Source organism: Capsicum annuum, chromosome 9 (assembly GCF_002878395.1).
Source record: "Capsicum annuum cultivar UCD-10X-F1 chromosome 9, UCD10Xv1.1, whole genome shotgun sequence".
In the NCBI taxonomy this organism is placed as follows: Eukaryota; Viridiplantae; Streptophyta; class Magnoliopsida; order Solanales; family Solanaceae; genus Capsicum; species Capsicum annuum.
Genome location: NC_061119.1, coordinates 212,047,828 through 212,065,790, shown reverse-complemented (window position 1 = coordinate 212,065,790; position 17,963 = coordinate 212,047,828).

Here is a 17,963-nt window from a genome sequence, read left to right as displayed (position 1 = left end):
AGGGTCATTACAGCTACAGCTCGAATCGTGACAAGCTTGATATTAGAGCACGGTTCAGAATCTCAAAGTGTCTATGAAGCCATATCGAGTAGAGTCCCTTTTATATGTGTAACTCGCCACACTTATAAGAGGGAGTCTATGAGGCATTTAGAAAATATTTCTCGTCCTTTCCTACTCTAGATCGTGCAATAGTGTTGTCTATATGAAAGTTATTCAAATTCTTTCCTTGCTATAATTTTGTGGAATATGCCTCATTATCGAGGAGATAAAAGTGCAAAAACTTAGATTTATAATAATGTATCCTTTCTGATTGAGTCATCAAAAAGTTAGAAAACCACACAAGGACTTGAAAGGATTCCATTAGTGCATCAATGTGTATGAATTCAAGTGTATATCTCTATCTTCATGAATCGTACATTTCAACTTGAGTTAAGTGGTGTATTCAGTCTCTTTCAAAAACTTTATTGCAGACGTTTCACTTTAGGGGAAAGATATATATCTAAATATTAGGATAGTATTTTCACCCGAGAGGTAGTATAAATTGGGGTATTATTACCTATGAATAGTAAGATGATCTCAAGGTTGGTGACATGAACTCATAAGTTTAGAAGCAAGAGTGAGGGTAACTTTTGAGCGAAAAAGATAGTTGTATTCGTGTAATCATTAAGTGAGTGTTCGGGGTGGTATATTCTTATGGTGATTGGCTATGGTTGTAGAAAGACTTGTAGATTTTATGGTATTTAGTAGAGGAAGTGATTAGTTATGATGATTTAGAATTATTTGAAATAGGAAAGGAGCTCATGATGGATAGTTATTGTAGAAGTAAAAAATTAATCGTAGATTGTGAATGAAAGAATAGATTGGCTAATAATTTATCAATTTAGACTTTAATTGGGGAAATCTTAGGAAAAGAGGTACATAGTGATGTATAGAATTTTTAAGGTAGTTTAAAGGTATGTCTGGATAAGTAGATGTGATGTGAGGAAAGAGACCGTGCTAATAAACCGCAATAGATTATGTTATGATTATGTTAAGATTAAAGTGTAGCAATAAATTTTTATCTAGCAATTGTAAGCCATTCTAATGGGTGAGAAGATGTGACGTAAGATCGCCTTTCCTAATTATGTGGTCTTACTACACTGAGAGTCCCTTGATTTTTTTATCTAGCAATTATAAGCCAGTCTAGTAGGTGAGAAGATGTGTTGTAAATTTTAAAGTGTAATAGTAATGTTATGAAGAAGATGTTCTTGTAGGTCGTAGTTAAGTGAAATAAGGAATTTAGTTGATCAATTTATCATATATTATGATGGACTAGTACAATATGTGGGATGTTTCATTGGCAATTCATGATTCGTAATAGATGTTAAGCTTGAACTTTAGATATTGATTGTGGTGATAAGAATGTTATCGCCAGGATAGTAATGGGAGATTTATGGGAATAAATTAGTACTTCATTTGATGTGTGAAAGAGCTTAGGTTGATAACTTATGAAAAATTTTATTTGATAATTATGATATATATATATGAGGACTAGTGTTGAAACGATAAATTTTGGCTAAGTCATTAGGTGGATAAGAGCGTTAGGTTTATAAGGATAGGTTGAACCCCAGATAACATGTTGTTGGATGAGGATTTAAGTGTATAAGTGACCTATACCTAGTTCATGTTCTTGAATTTCTTAATATGGATAAGTCTAGGGAGTTGTTATATGGCGTTCCCTAGAGCCAAGTTGAGGTAAGATAGATAGACGAAGTGAGCTCTTGGTATAATTTTAAAATTTTATTAAGTTATGAGGTCATGTGATTAGAGGTTTAATACAAGTATACTAAGGAGTGGAGAATGGAATATTATGCGTCAAAGAGTGTGGGCGTGTATGACTGTGAGGCTCTAAGTTATAGGGCGATGAATATAGATCCTATCAAAAAAATTAAGATTTGTATTCCTGGAAGGGATATCCTAAAAAAAACTCAGTGTCCTCATATTATAGTTCTCAGGGGGAGTTTGTCACTCATTTATATAGTGATATCCCTTTGTTCTGAGTCTTATGCTTATAGATTTAATGGAAAGGTATGTTCGCAAGTCTAGGATAACAACCTTTGAGCTAAGAGGGAGATGATGTACTGAGATAGATCTTGAATTTTCTCATGGTGGTGATATTTAGAAAACAGTAATGATAAATCTATTGTTATACTAGCAAATTCCTCTTACTTTGGTTTAAGTGGACATTCTACCAATGTCTTATGTATTCAAATTGTGCCTATGCCTAAGATCCGAGTTCTCTATGCAACTTATGTCCATGCTCCAACCCTTGAACTAGAAGAAATAACATTGATCAACAATCCAAGCATTCAAGTATTCAAGGTCTATGCTATGATGCTCATAATCTGTAAACCCATGTTTTAGTTTAAGCTTAGTTCTAAGAAATTATACTCTCTATATGTTACCAACTCATTTTATGTCATGTATTAGCCCAAAGGGATGCTATCTATGCAAACTAATGACCATTTTCAGTTCTTAGAATGAGGAGCAATAGCTTCAAGTGAAAATCCTTGTCTTATTCCTTGAATATATGAATCTTGACTTTATGTTATATTACTCATGATATATACACTCATGTTTCTTACGGTGCCCATTCCTAAGAACCTATGCTAGGTTATGATTATGCTCTAATGACCCTCTAATTATGATCTAGGTGTTTACTATGAAGTGTAGATACCTAATTTTGTCCCTCCCGAAGTTCAGTTTTATTCATTTTTTGCTCACCTTACCACGCAGCTCAATCCCATTCTATAATTTTTTTCACAAAATGACAATAATAACCAACTCTAAATAAATTTTATTCCTAGATTCCCACATAATCCCAATTTGAACAAACTAACAACCCTTCCCTAGAAAATTTTGACACATCACTGCCCTACCCGTACCCCACCATACCCCTACCCCGCATACCCCCACTCACATTTTTTATTCCCTTTTTCCTAAACAAAATGAAGAGTACACACACATAGGGATCTGACCATTTTTTGTCTAATACATACACGTCACATATACATACAATTCTATTCATACACAAAACGGGGAGTCTGCTCCATTTTTCTTTTGAGGCACAAATCGTACAACCAACACACACAAGCACGATAAAAATAGAGAGAGAGAGAGATAAGAATGGCAAGGGAGATAGAGTGATAAGGGTGATATCAGTCCATCGGAGGATTTCCCGCTGGTTTTTCAAGCTTTTCGGCCTTTTAATAAAGTTTTTTGGTGAAAATATTCATCGAAATTGGCTCTGATTCATCTAACACGCCTTCCCTAGTCCCTAAACTCCCTAAATATCCTTATTTTTCCTCGATTTTAGGAGAAATTTCACTGAGAAATGCTAGGTTCCTGGAATCTGGTCACTTCGCCGCCATCTGAGCTAGTCGGAGCTTTGACTTTGTTAGTTTTCCACTATTTCTTTTCTGGAATTTTTGGTTTCGGTATCCGTTGCTCTTTGCAAATTTTTTCTAGTCGGGATATACTTTAGTATTCTTTCTCGGTTGTTCTTTAATTCCATTCATAGATATATTTTTCTCGGGTCAGAATTTGGGTTATCGTGTTTCTGGACTGTTTCTTAACTAATTTAGAAAGTTGAGGTTTTGCGGTATTCTTGGAGGTTTTATGAAGCTCTATTTCTCTTCATAACTCTCTCAGAAATACATAAAAGGTCCAATTTGTTACCCTCGCTCTTCATCTGCTTTACCTTAATTTGTTGAATTGGCCATGATTGTGTGTTTTCGTGATGGTTTGATGTCGAATAATTGATCATGATATGAGTTTTGGTTTTAAGGTATGGATAATTGTCTCATGGAAGTTGTATGTTTAAAACGTAATTTGGAGGTTGGATGTTGAGAATTGATAAACAATGAATATCAACTAATTTTGATGTACGGATGATATTGAACGTGATAGAATTATGATATGTTGAAACGGATAGGCAAATATGGGTTCGGGAAGGAAAAATTTAGGAATAATTGTTTTTGTTGAATGTTTGCATATGAAATGTGTGTTGAATATTTTCTATTTTATCGCACTTGATTCAAGTGTATTCATTTGGCCGGGAAATGCCCCGAGGTTTCATGCATATTTTCATCGAGGAATGCCCCGACGTATTATGTCTTCGAAGGAGGTTCGTGATCAAGGCCCGACGCATCCATTAAAAGCATTAGAGCGTAGTTTAGGATTAGTGTAGGTTAGAATAGGATTTATATTTTTGCATTTTTATTTTGGGTTGTAATAATTGGACTGGACACTATATCTTTGAATTTGTTTTTGTTTGTTTGTATGTCTTTGTGTGTTTTCTGTGGTTTATAAATTCATAATGTCAAATTAGCCGATTTGCTTCACTAAGAGACCGTGGTCAAACCACGAGATCGAGGGGTTCCTAACACCTTTCTCTCGGTCAGCAGAATTCCTTAACTGAAATCTCTATTCGCGGATCAGTTTAAAGGAGTCAAAGGGATTTTCAAAGGTGACTTGGCACACCAGATTTATGCCAAGTGGTGACTCTGAGTTTAAAAGAAAATAATTCATTTTCGAAAGAAATCATCATTTTTGACACTTTAATAATAAAAATTCTTTCAAACTTTAAAGTAAATCTTTGTTGGTTAAAAATAGGGTGTGACAGCTTTGGCAACTCTGCTGGAAATTTTTTAGAATTCGAGCTTATTTTTTGGAGTTGTATCGGCTTAGTTTGTCATTATGGATGTATAAACATCATTTGTGTTGTTATTTGTATTTGTTTTATCATTTTTGAGTGCCTACGTGCTCTTTGTTTACAATTTTTATCTTATGTATTACCGCTTTATATCTGGCATCATGTGCTTGACCTGAGACATTCTTTCTGCAACAAGTACCCGTGTGTACACAACCACTAGTTGAGTCACCCTTATTTTAGGAGGGGGAGTCGTTGGGTGTATGGAGTGGGCGGAAAGCTCTCACAGCTACTATAGACCATATGCTCCCTGAACAGCCTTATTAGTGGACCTCAGCGTAGGTCAGCCTTTAGGTCATGCTTATCTCCATCATATTGAGACCTAGCGGGACCCACGTGTCCCTTTGTAGGATACTCACCTCTAAAGCATCCTTACGTGCTAAATGTTGCATCTTTGAGGGTAACAGGGTCATTTGACAGACTGATTTGGGAAAAACATGTGCTAGAATTAAAGGAAGGTGTGTTTGAAAAAAAAGAGAGAAAAAGGAAAAGTGAGTCAAAAAAGAGTTTTGTAGTTTTTAGAGTTCTTTATGATTTTGTTTTTTTCACAATCCAAAAAATTCAAAAAGATTTTTTACCTTTTGCACTCATTTGTCAAAAACAAAAAAAAATGTCAAAATGATTTTCCTTTTGATCCTTTAGCATGCATTCACTACTCGAATTTTTTTTTTAAAAAAGATTTTTCTTAATAGAAGTTTTTTTATAAAAGATAATTTAAAAAAAATGATAGAAGTTTTGTACATTTCTTATTATGAAAATATCAAAAAGATTTTCTTTCACAGTTTTTGGTGTCAGTTTTATGTGAAGTGTCAAATTAAAGACTCAAAAGGACTTTATCGACGTTTTTCATTGTCTGTTTTGGTCATGTCCCTCAACTTGTTGTCCATTAGTCTCTTTAATTGACCCATCTAGATGAACTACACACCCCTGATTCTCTTCTCGTGGGAGTGAGATACGTAGGAAGCCTATTCTGGATTCGGGAATCTTATTTAAAAATTTCAAAAATATTTTCTTCACTCTTTATTAGAGTAGAAGTCATATATATCTCTAAAAGAAAACCACAAAAAGATTTTTTTTTTCTTTAGTAGTTTCAAGTTTCATTTTTGTATGAAATCCAAAATTGAAAACTATGAAAGATTTTCTTTGGTAATCATAGGTTTCTTTGTATAGGAATATGAAAAAATCCAAAAAGGTTTTCTTCTCTCTTTATTAGAGTAGGTGTTTCCTATACATCTTTAAAAGAAAACTACAAAAAAGATTTTCCTTTAATAATTTCAAGTTTCACTTTCGTATGAAATTCAAAATCTAAAACCCAAAAAGATTTTCATTGGTAATCATAGGTTTCATTTTGTATAGGAATCTGAAAAATTCAAAAAGATTTTCTTCACGCGTTATTAGAGTAGGTGTTTCATATACATCTTTAAAAGAAACTACAAAAAGATTTTTCTTTAATAACTTCAAGTTTTATTTTCGTATGAAATTAAAATCGAAAACCCAAAAAGATTTTCTATGATAATCATAGATTTCATTTTGTATAGGGAAGTTTAAAGCTAAAAAATCCAAAAAGATTTTCATCAATTCTTTTGACAATTTGTTATTTTCTTTTCTTCTCAAAGTTTCAAAAAAAAAAAAAGAAAAAAAAAGAGTTTGATTGTCCATTTTTTGGCCAAACTTCACAAACTATGCATACTTGATTCTCCTCTTTCAAGGGTGAGATACGTAGGCGCCCTTCTAGGGTACGGTGATCTTTCAAAAAAAGAAAAAGGAAAAAAGAAAAGAAGGAAAAAGAGGTTTTGAAAAAGTGTTGAACTCTAACACATTTGTTATCTGTTGTTCAGTTGATTTAAGATGGTTGATTTGTGGCATTTTGGCTGGTCCTCCACATTGCATCAAGTCAAAAAGAAAATTATGGCCAACAAGAATACCAAGGTTGTGGTCACTAATCAGATAGAGAGTTCAGGGAATGAGAATTTATAAGCTAATGAAAAGATTCAAAAATTAAGGCAGAAAATGATAGAAATGCATAGAGCTTGGGCTAATGGGTTGCTGTCTCCTCCATTTCTCACTGATAATCTGGAATATCTTTCTAGCTTGCCTCCATGTCACATGTACAATTTTCCATTTTTGTTGACATGCCACAACATGCATTAGGGACTACTCCGGGGTAACACTATCCAAATACTTTGAATATTTATTTCCTCACTCCTCAACACAAAACTACAACATGCTTGAATCTACCTATTGTTCATGATTTTACGGAGCCACCCCCTACTGAAGCTCCTGCTCTTAATTTCAATCTAATGGTTATGATTCCTCACTGTACAAGTGACCCTATATTGACTATTTTTGGTGATCAACATTGTGCTCTCGAGCCCACATCTAAGTCAACTGGTCCTTATGGCTATACTCATCCGCCTGAATTTTCTCTCAATGCTGAAAAACCTATTATGAAAGAAGAACAAGAGGAAATGACCAGAAAATTGAGAAGTTTAGAACTAGCTATGAAGAATTTCCAAGGACTTGGGGAGTACAAAAGTATCTCGTATAAAGATCTGTGCATGTTTTTAGGTGTTAATCTCCCTCTTGGATTTAAAATGCCAAAGTTTGAGAAATATAATGGGCGTGGTGATCAGCGACACATTTGAGGCATTATTCTGACCAATGAAGGGGCGCTGGAGGGAAAGAAGAATTACTCATGGCTTATTTTGGTGAGACTCTCTCAGGCCTAGCTTCGGAATGGTTTGTTGATCAGGATATTGATAAGTGGAATAGTTAGGATGATTTAGCCAATGAATTTGTGCCAAAATTTCAATATAAGGTGGAATTGATCCTTGAAGAAAAATCCCTAACTAGTATGAAGAAGAAAAATATTGAGAGTTTCAGGTAGTATACGATTAGATGGCGTAAACTAGCTGCTAAGGTGAAACCGCCAATGAAAGAAAGCAAGATAGTAGAGGTATTTATTCAAGTGCTGGATGAAACATATTATCAACACTTTTTACCTGCACTAGGCAAGCCATTTATTGAGGTTCTCAAAATGGGAGAGACAGAAGATGTAATTAAGACCGATCGCATTATGAGTTTTATAACATTGAAAGTGACTACTCAAGCAATTCAAAAGGGTTCAGGAAGTGTTGAAGGGAAGAAAATGAGGAATATACATCTGCTATTATGGTTGGACTGCAGGCATGGTCAAGAAGACCCCGTCGTTGTCGCTCTCAGGATCAAACCCAAGTTCATGCCCAAGCTCCACATAATCACTCTCAAAATCTATTATACTCTATTCTTCCATCTCCATATCCAGTATATAACGCGCAACCTCATGTTCAACCCCATATTACCCACAATGGAACACACCGACTCCTCAGAGTCATCCTCTAACTCAATAAATATACCAAAGCTCTTCTGGGCCAAATTTTTTATCCAAGCCATATAATGAAATGAGGAAGAAGACGAGAGATATATTCACACTAATTGTAGATTCATATGCCAGTTTCTTTTAGAGTTTGGTACTGGAGGGCATGATCACTCCTTTCCTTGGGCACACTCTTAATCTGCGTTCAAGAAATTTTGATCCTAATGTACGATGTGCATATCATTCTTATGCTTAGGGTTATAGTATTAAAGATTGTCGAGATTTGAAAAGATGATTCAAGATAGAACAATTATAGTGCAGAACATTAACAGTGAGGAAAACTTTAGTCATGCTGATATACAAATTAGTGGTTAAGATGTCAAGCTTAGCCATTGGGAAGTCACTCCTCTCCCTACTAGGATAGATGTTTGGTAGTTTTTTTTTCTGTTATCTAAATTATTTCAGGTTTGTATGTCTGGATCTATCTTGTTTTGTCCTTTTGTCATTTATGTTCAAACCTTTCTATCTTTTATTTTGACAAAATAGAGTGTCCCTCTTCTCTTTGAGTTTTAAATATGTGTTGTTTCTTTGTTTTCTTTACATAATACATTTTATGTTGGTTCTAGTGATATGACATGTCTGTAGAATTTCTGCCAGATCTTAACGTCCAGTTTTAACCATGAAATATCGAATCAGAGGGCTAAAGTTAGAAAAAGCATCTGAGAAAATAGGTAGAGTGTTGAGAAATTTGGTGACAAGTTGAAGCCTTCTTTGAAAATTAAGGCAATTGTTTTTAGAATTACAAGAATAACTTGGTCATCAATTAAAAGGAATGTCTCAATTAGGTCAAATAGTGTAGGTGTGATCCTATATCAAAAGGAACAGAAAGAAAATCAGCTCCACGAAAGCATGAGTCATTCGATGGGAGGAGTGTAAAACAAAGGTGGTGTTTGCAGAAGAAGTAGCGACGCACATGCTCAGTTAAAATTAGTGTTGTTAAATTGTCACAAATGATCTTTATCTCCCACTTATATTTTCAAGGATTGATATGACAAAGGTATTTCATTCTGCTATCCAAATATTGTGTCATCCTTTGTTTACCCCATTTGAGACTAAGTTTTATTTCTTTCATACACCTCTATTGGAATCAAGATAGAGTCAGTTAAACTAAAAAAAAAGTATCAAACACAGGAATAGATTCAGAAAGTTTCAAAAAAAGAAGATAGAAAAATGTGTCCAAAAAGGAAAAAAAAAGTGTCAAGAAAAATAAAGTTAGAAAAGGTCTCAAAGAGAAAAAGAGTCAACCAAAAAAAAGAAGAAATGAGAATCAAGCAAAACAAGTTGTCAGAACTACGCGTGACCTGATTCTCATCTCTTGGGAATGAGATACGTAGGCTGTCCTACTTTGGGCTCAATCCAACTAAATGAACAATTTAGAATTTTCCAGTCAAAAGAAATTGGGGCATCAGTTAAACTTCATTGTTTGAGTCAATTTCAAAAGCTGTAACCCCACCCTACTTCAAGTGTCGTTTGGGCCGCATGCCATCTTTTTTTCTAATCCTATCCAAAAGTCAAGTTACATTTAAAGAAAGACCTTCAGATCAATACTTGAGGATGTTAAGGCTAAGAATGCAAGGGATATGATGATGCATTTGGGAACTACTTGTGTTCCTCAGCATAAGGAATCAAGCGATAAAGAAAAATGAGAAAGCCTTTTTTGTGAAAACCCTCCCGGGCACTATAAGATGATGGTAAGTTGAGAGAGATAAAAATGAGAGAGTCTTATCAGTGAAAACCCTCACAGGTACTTCAAGACAATGGTGAGTTGAGAGAAATGAAAAAAAATAATAGTCTCATTGGTGAAAAGCCCTCACGGACACCATAAGGCAATGGTGAGCTAAGAAAAAGAAAATGAGAGAGGCTTGTTGGCAAAAATCCTTCAAGGTTCCACTAGACAAATGAGGTCTTAAATACAATTGACCTCAAGAAATAACTCAGTTTCTATGCCATAAACTCAACAATAGTTGGTAGAAAGTTTGGATGGAAAGATCAAGCGGCTTAATCCAAAATGCATGGCATAATCATTAGAGTTCATTGTCATTTTTAAATAAATTTTTTGTTTCTTTGTTTCAAATGGGGACATTCATTGTCTTTTCTTTCTTCTCTTTATTTTTATTTTATTTTTCTGAATCATTTATCCATCTAAAAAATCATTGTCACTTTTCTCTTGAATTTGAGTAAAGTCCATGTCAAAAAAAGTAAGAAAAGATTTCAAAACTAGCCACCAACTTCTTCAATTGCACAAAGCAAGAAAAAGCCATCATATAAAAGAGACATGATTGTGAGCCGAAATGAGGCATGCAAAAAGTTTTGTCAACAAACTAGTCTAGGAACTCATGAAATACCAAGGTTCAAAGGAGTTTATCTGAGAAACATGGCAAAGCATAGATACAGTGTTTATTTCCGAGTCACTCTTAATAAACTGAGTTAGGGTCAATGAAGTAGTACCCTAATGACATATGCTAATGGTTAAAAGTAAGGTTAAATGTGATAAAGGCAAGTGTGATCGCCGCAAAAGCTAAATCCATAAACCAGCCATCATGTTTTAAACTCACAAGTTTTCTTTGATAAAACAGGAAACATATTACCTTCAAAGCAAGGACTTCAGAGCATAAATATCAAGGGTTGAAATGCCTCCCTTTACCAATGCAGGAGGCAATGTTTCTGGAAAGATTTGATAATTAAATCATGGTAAAAATTCATCATTCTATATCCCTCGGAGACACTTTATTGTCCAGGGATCTCATTTTTCATTTGCTAGGGGATACACTTCTTAAATTGTGGATACACTTCTTAAATTGAACTTTCACTCCTAGAAGACATACCTTCTAGTCTAGTCATTCCCCTTGACTCTTAAAAGACGTAACTTTTAGTCGAGTCATTCCCTTTGACTCTTAGAAGACGTACCTTTTAGTGGAATCATTCTCCTTGATTCCTATAAGGCATACCTTTTGGTCAAGTCATTCCTCTCAACTCCTAGAAGACGTACCTTCTAGTCGAGTCATTCCCTTTGATTCCTATACGATGTACCCTTTAGTCGAGTCATTTCCATTGATTCCTATAAGACTTATCTTTTAGTCAAGTTATTTCCCTTGATTCCTATAAGACGTACCTTTTACTAGGGTAATTTCTCTTAATTCCTATAAGATGTACCTTTTAGTCGAGTCATTCCCCTTGATTCCTAGAAGATGTACTTCCTGGTCAAGTCATTCCCCTTGATTCCTAGAACATGTACTTCCTATTCGAGTCATTCCTCTGGATTCCTAGAAGATGTACTTACTGGTCGAGTCATTCCCTTTGATTCCTAGAAGATGTACTTCCTGGTCGAGTCATTTCCCTTGATTCCTAGATGAGGTACTTCCTAGTAGAGTCATTCCCCTTTATTCCTAGAAAATGTACTTTCTAGTCGAGTGATTTTCTTTGACTTCTAGAAAGGCACTTTCTAGTCAAATCATTCCAATTAACCCATAGAAGATGCATGTCTTTGTTCGGATTTTTCAAGTAGTTATGACGTGACCGTCACAAAAGTTCTCTAATTTTAAACTAGGGAAAAAAATTAGTTCCTATTTTTGGAACTTTACTTTTCTGGCAAATGGAATCTCTCTTTATAATAACATTTGTTTGGGATAACTTTTGTTCTAGTTTTGATTTTGATTTCAGGAGCCCGCCTGAAGAACAGGGTTATGAAAATGCAATTCAGGAGCCCAACTGAAGAATAGGGTGATGAAATTGAAAGTCAGGAGCCTGCCTGAGGAACAAGGTAATGAAATAGCAAGTCAGGAGCCCGTCTGAAGAACAGGGTGATAAATTAAAAATCAAGCAACAGAGTTAAGAAGTTGAAATTCAAGCAACAAGGTGAAGAAATTAAAAGTCAACAGATTGAAAAATAGTAAGTCAGGAGCTCACTTGCAAAACAGGGTGAAGAAATGGAAAGCCAAGCAACAAGTTGAAGAAATTGTAAGTCGGGAGTCCACCTGGAGAATAGGGTGAAGAAATTGCAAATCAGGAGTCCACTTGAAGAATAGGGTGATGAAACTCAAGTCAAGAGTCCAAAGAAGATGCATAGATAGGACTTTTATAATTTTATTTATGTTTTTAACTTGTAATTTTTATTTTGATGTAATGACAGAGACGTGGACCGAAACATCGATGAGGCCTCACTCAATTCTCCAACTCAGTTGTCCTTCTTCCTTCTATTTCTTTCTTTGAATAATGGTCGGGTCAAAATTTGGTCTCATTGTCTACTTTTTTGTTTGAAAACACTGTGTTTACACCCAAAAAGGAGAATGATGTAGACATCTAATCTTGTCTCTCCCGAATTTCAATTTTATTCATTTTTAGCTCACCTTACCAGCACCCCAATCCCATTCTATAATTTGTTTCACAAAATGACAAAATAATAACCAACTCCAAATAAATTTTATCCCTAAATTCCCACATAATCCCGATTTGAGCAAACTAACAATCCCACTCTATCAAATTTTGACACATCACTACCCGACCCCTACCTCACCTTACCCCTACCTCACATACCCCGCTCATATTTTTTATTCCTTTTTTCCTTAATAGAATGACGAGTACACACACATAGGGAGTTGGCCATTTTTTTTTCATTTTTTCTAATACATACACATCACATATACATACAATTCCTTTCATACACAAAAGGGGGAGTCTACTTTATTTTTCTTTTTAGACACAAATTGCACAGCCAACATACATACGCAATAGAAATGAAGAGATAGACAAGAATGGTGAGGAAGATAGAGTAAGAAGTGTGAGATCAGTCCATCAAAGGATTTCCCACTGGTTTTTCAAGCTTTTTGGCCGTCTTATCAAGTTTTTCGATGAAACTCTTCGATGGAATCGACTCCAATTCCTGGATCACACATTCCCCAGTCCCTAAACTTCCCAAATCTCTTAGTTTTTCCTCAATTTTAGGAGAATTTTGCCAAAAATGCTAGGTTCCTAAAATTCGATCACTTCGCCGTCATCTGAGCTAGCCAGAGCTTCGGCTTTGTTAGTTTTCCACCATTTCTTTTTTTGGAATTTTTGGTTTGGGTATCTGTTTCTCTTTGTGGATTTGTCCTGTTTAGACTATACTTTAGTGTTCTTTCGTGGTTGACCGTTGATTCTGTTCGTAGATCTATTTTACTCTGCTCAAAATTTGGGTTATCATGTTTCTGGACTATTTCTTAACTGATTTGGAAAGTTGAGGTTTCTTAGTATTCTTGGAGGTTTCGGACAGCTCTATTTCTCTTCATAATTCTCTCAAAGATATACAAAATGTAAAATTCTTTACCTTTGCTCTTCATCTCTTTTACCTTAATTTGTTGAATTAGCTATGATTGTGTGTTTGTTGATTCTAACTGTGTGTTTTTGTGATGGTTTGATGTCGAACAATTGATCATGCTATGAGTTTTGGTGTTAAGGTATGGATAATTGTCTCATGGAAGTTGTATGTTTAAAACGTAATTTGGGTTTGGATGTTGGGAATTGATAAAGAATGAATATTGACTAATTTTGATGTACGGATGATATTGAACGTGAAAGAATTATGATATGTTGAAATGGATAGAAAAATGTAGGTTCGGGTAGGAAAATTTTAGGAATAAGTGTTTTTGTTGAACGTTTGAATGTGGAATGTGTATCGAATGTTTTCTAGTTTATCGTACTTGATTTAAGTGTATTGATTTGCCCTGAGAATGCCCCGAGGTTTCATGTATTTATTCACCGGGGAATGTCCCAACGTTTAATGTCTTCGAAGGACGTTCGTGATCAAGGCCCAAGGCATCGGGTAAAAGCATTGGAGCGTAGTTTAGGATTAGTGTAGGTTAGAATAGGATTTATATTTTTGTATTTTTATTTTGGGTTGTAATAATATTACTGGAAACTATATTTTTGTATTTGTTTCTATTTGTTTGTATGTCTTTGTGTGTTTTGTATGGTTTATACATTCATAACGTCAAATTAGATGATATGCTCCACCAAGCGACCGTGGTCAAACCACGGGATCGAGGGGTGCCTAACACTTTTCTCTCGGTCAATAGAATTCCTTAACCATAATCTCTGTTCGCGGATCAGTTAAAAGAGTCAAAATCATTTTGAGAGGGATTTTCAAAGGTGACTTGACAAACCAGATTTATGCCAAGTGGCGACTCTGAGTTTAAAAGAAAATAATCTATTTTCAAAACAAATCTTCATTTTTGTCTCTTCAATAATAAAAACCCTTTCAAACTTTAAAATTAAATCTTTTTTGGTTAAAAATGGGGTGTGACATGAAGTTTTTCATGCTTAGTGTACAATACTTTACTTTACAGGTCTCACTTTGAGTAGTACAACAAATAGGAGTCATAATCAAGCAGAATCATTCCCATTCCTGATTCTTGTACTCTAGTCCCTTAATGACCCTCCTTATGTTAGGATGATAGTAGTTATGGAAGCATAGTAATGTTTTAGATAAGAGAGTAAATGTTCTTTATTATGAAAATTTTGATGTGACTACTTGAGATGAGGTTATAGATGAAGAGGGAAAGATGAGATAAGCTTTCGTTATATGAAATAGTTAGGAAGGAGAGATGTGGTGAAAATCTTTATTATTGTGATTGAAGTTGTTGATTTTTTGTGGAAAGATCCATAAAGTGGGTATAGTAAAGATAGTCTTGAATCTTGTGAATAGTAGATACACAAACCATTGGGTTAAGTGGATAGTCTCATTGATTAAGACCTAAAGGTGTTTGATTATAGTGATAAGACGGAGTAGAATTCTTGGAGGAGTGTAGAGTATAGGGTTCCATAGCTAAGTTGACACCTTTTAACTCTGGATTACGTTTCAATTTGGTAGAAATATGTAGTTAGACTCGGGCTCTTGTAGTTATATGTTTCGCAGATTGAAATGATGAAGTATGGTATTCATAGATGAAAGCATAGATGAGAAGCGTTGCTAAATTTAAGATCCATTAGACGTATCATTTGAGGTGGAGAATACTTCTATTCTTATGATTTGTGAAAATATTGTTTCATGTCAAGAACCAATATAAATCAGGACCAATGATCACAAAATAAGTTCATGCCTTACGTTGTTATGACCATGTTCTATAGAACTCATGTCCAAGCTCATCTCTATGCCATCTCGTTAACTCGTGATTCGTGCTTACACAATATACTTGGTGTTGTCACGAAGATCTTTTTGATGCCTATGTATGTCTTGTTGATGGGGAATACCTAATGTTAAGTTGCATCCTTTATTCCATACTTCTAGAGCTACAATAAGTTCCTACCCATCATTCGAGGGTGAAAGATTCCAAGGAGGAGATAATGTAACACCCCATTTTTTCGGGATAGCATTAGAACTTTCATTTCTATGTGTATAGACCCAAACCCAATGATTTATATGTAAATATAAGTGTAATGATCAATTATGTAGTGTGGTAACATCTTTAGAGATGTGTTGAGGTAATAAATATCTCCTAACTCAAAGTTGAGTTGAGAACTGTTCTACTAATTACGTTTTAGTAGATGTTCCTACTTGGGTCAACTTCCAACAACCATTACTCCTAAAATATAATGATTTATATGGCCTACTATATATCAAATGATATATATTTGAGTCTTCTTTTTAATGCATCTTATTTCACCTTAATTTGATATCAAAGTAGAAAGTTATGCTTATTTTATCTGAGAATGTATGTCTGCCAAAGATTTATGACAATCATAGGCAGTAAAGCTCAAAATCTACCAGGAGTTGACGATGGGAGTTGACAAGATGTCAACTAGTTGATAGCCTGTCAACTAGTTAATGGGCTATCAATTAAAATCGTCAACCTTAACCAGTAAAGACCAAAGATGGATAAAGATTAAAGACAAGAGTTGACAAGATGTCAACTAGTTGACGATCTGTCAACTGAAGCCGTCAACTGAGAAATTCATGTAATTTTCTTAGTTTTTTAGGGGATTTTGTTTTTTTCCTCACCTCAAACCCTATCGCAGGACTTAAATCATGCTCTATAAGCATTGTTTACTCATTGGCTGTCAATTTTTGAATGCTCATTCTCCTCTCCACTCTCAAGAGAAAAGAAGTTAGGTTTTTTCTCTAAAAATCATAAATCCAAGGCTAAGATTCAAGTTGTCTCAAATTTTGTTTATCAAAAAGGTATATAGAACTATCCTTATACTCATGGGCTTAACTATGGTGTTTTCATAAACTTTAAAATTATATTTATATACATATGTTATGAATTTTAAAATTGTTGAGGAGTGTGAATTATGAACCCTCTTTTATGATGGAAATTATCCATTTAACTAGTGTTGTGGAATATTTATTGAAAGATGAAAAGGTCAAGTTTTAAAATTTGTTTAACAAATTATATATTGTTTATTTATGTGGATTCAAATGGCATTTCGTGTATTTTTAAATGGTCTTATTTTCTCAAGGAGTATGAAATTATGAAAAGATGACCACCTTTACGAGTTATAAAGATGTCTTTAAAAAATGTAGTTTTACCTAAACCTGCTCATGGATTTTTGAAATAGAATTCTTATGTGATATTTGAATTATTATGGTGGTCAATGATATATGTTTTGAAAGAAGAGCTATGGGGATGATATGGTATGATACAACTAACAAGTCTAGGTATGACGATACCTTTTATAGAATGACCTTGAAAGAATAAAAGATGAACTTTTAGAGAGTGATATGGTAAAGCAACCTCAAACCATGTTCTGCAATATGGGAATTGATTCAGTCCTGAAATATAGATGGTCAATGTATACTTGCCTCGGCACTGGTATACTAGAATAGGATATAAGGACTCCAATCCTTTTGAAAATTTTGGATCTGGGGCTTGGTCGAAGAGTTAATGTAATGCCCCATAGTTTTCTTGACTTGTTATCGCTTAGTGGCATACTTAGATAGCTAACAACTTGAATGATTCCCTTTTTCCAAGTGTTAAAGAAAAGGACTTAGTCACTTTTTGAGCTCCTAATCTTTGATGATTTTATTTTTGACCTTCCCGGTATTAGAAAGTCGATTTGTAAGTTGATTCATGATCGAGGGTGACAAGGGTACATCTCGAGTAAGTTTCAGAATTTTTGGACAAGCGTAATGACATATTTGGAAGCCCAAAACAATAGCTGCGTGTGATTTACGCATGACACATTATCCAGTCCATACTTGGCATAGCATGAGATAGAGTATGTGGTACACACCCTAGTTCAGGGTTCCATAGTGTGCGATGCACGCTCCCCTACAGCCTTTAGCTTCCAGTTATGTATTCTAGGGGCATTTGGGTCAATTCCACCCACTTTAATTCGATTAAAACAAAGAATTTCAGTCCTAAAGTAGCCTTTTATCCCCAAATTCATATTCTCTGCAATTGAAATCATCCTCTCTTTCCCCAAGAACAGAAAACCCTAAATCTTAAGCCAAGATTTTAAGAAAATAGATCAAGTTTCAAATTCCACTCTCCCTTCTAAGGAACCCAAGGTACGTAGGACTATCCTAAACCCTATGGGAATGAATTTACTGATTTTAAATTAGTTTTAAAGTGTGTATATATATATATATATGTATGTATGTATGTATGTATGTATGTATTCACATGGATTTGGTTTCAAGGTTGTTGATGAATTTGCAATGAGGATTCTATATTCTTATGAGGAAATTGTGGATATTGTGATGTGGTGTTTTGAATTCAAATTATTTTCATATGGTCATGAAATATTAAGATTGTGAAATTTATATGAGAGCATGGGATATGTAATTCCCTCTTTTGTTATGAAATTCATCGATTTTACATG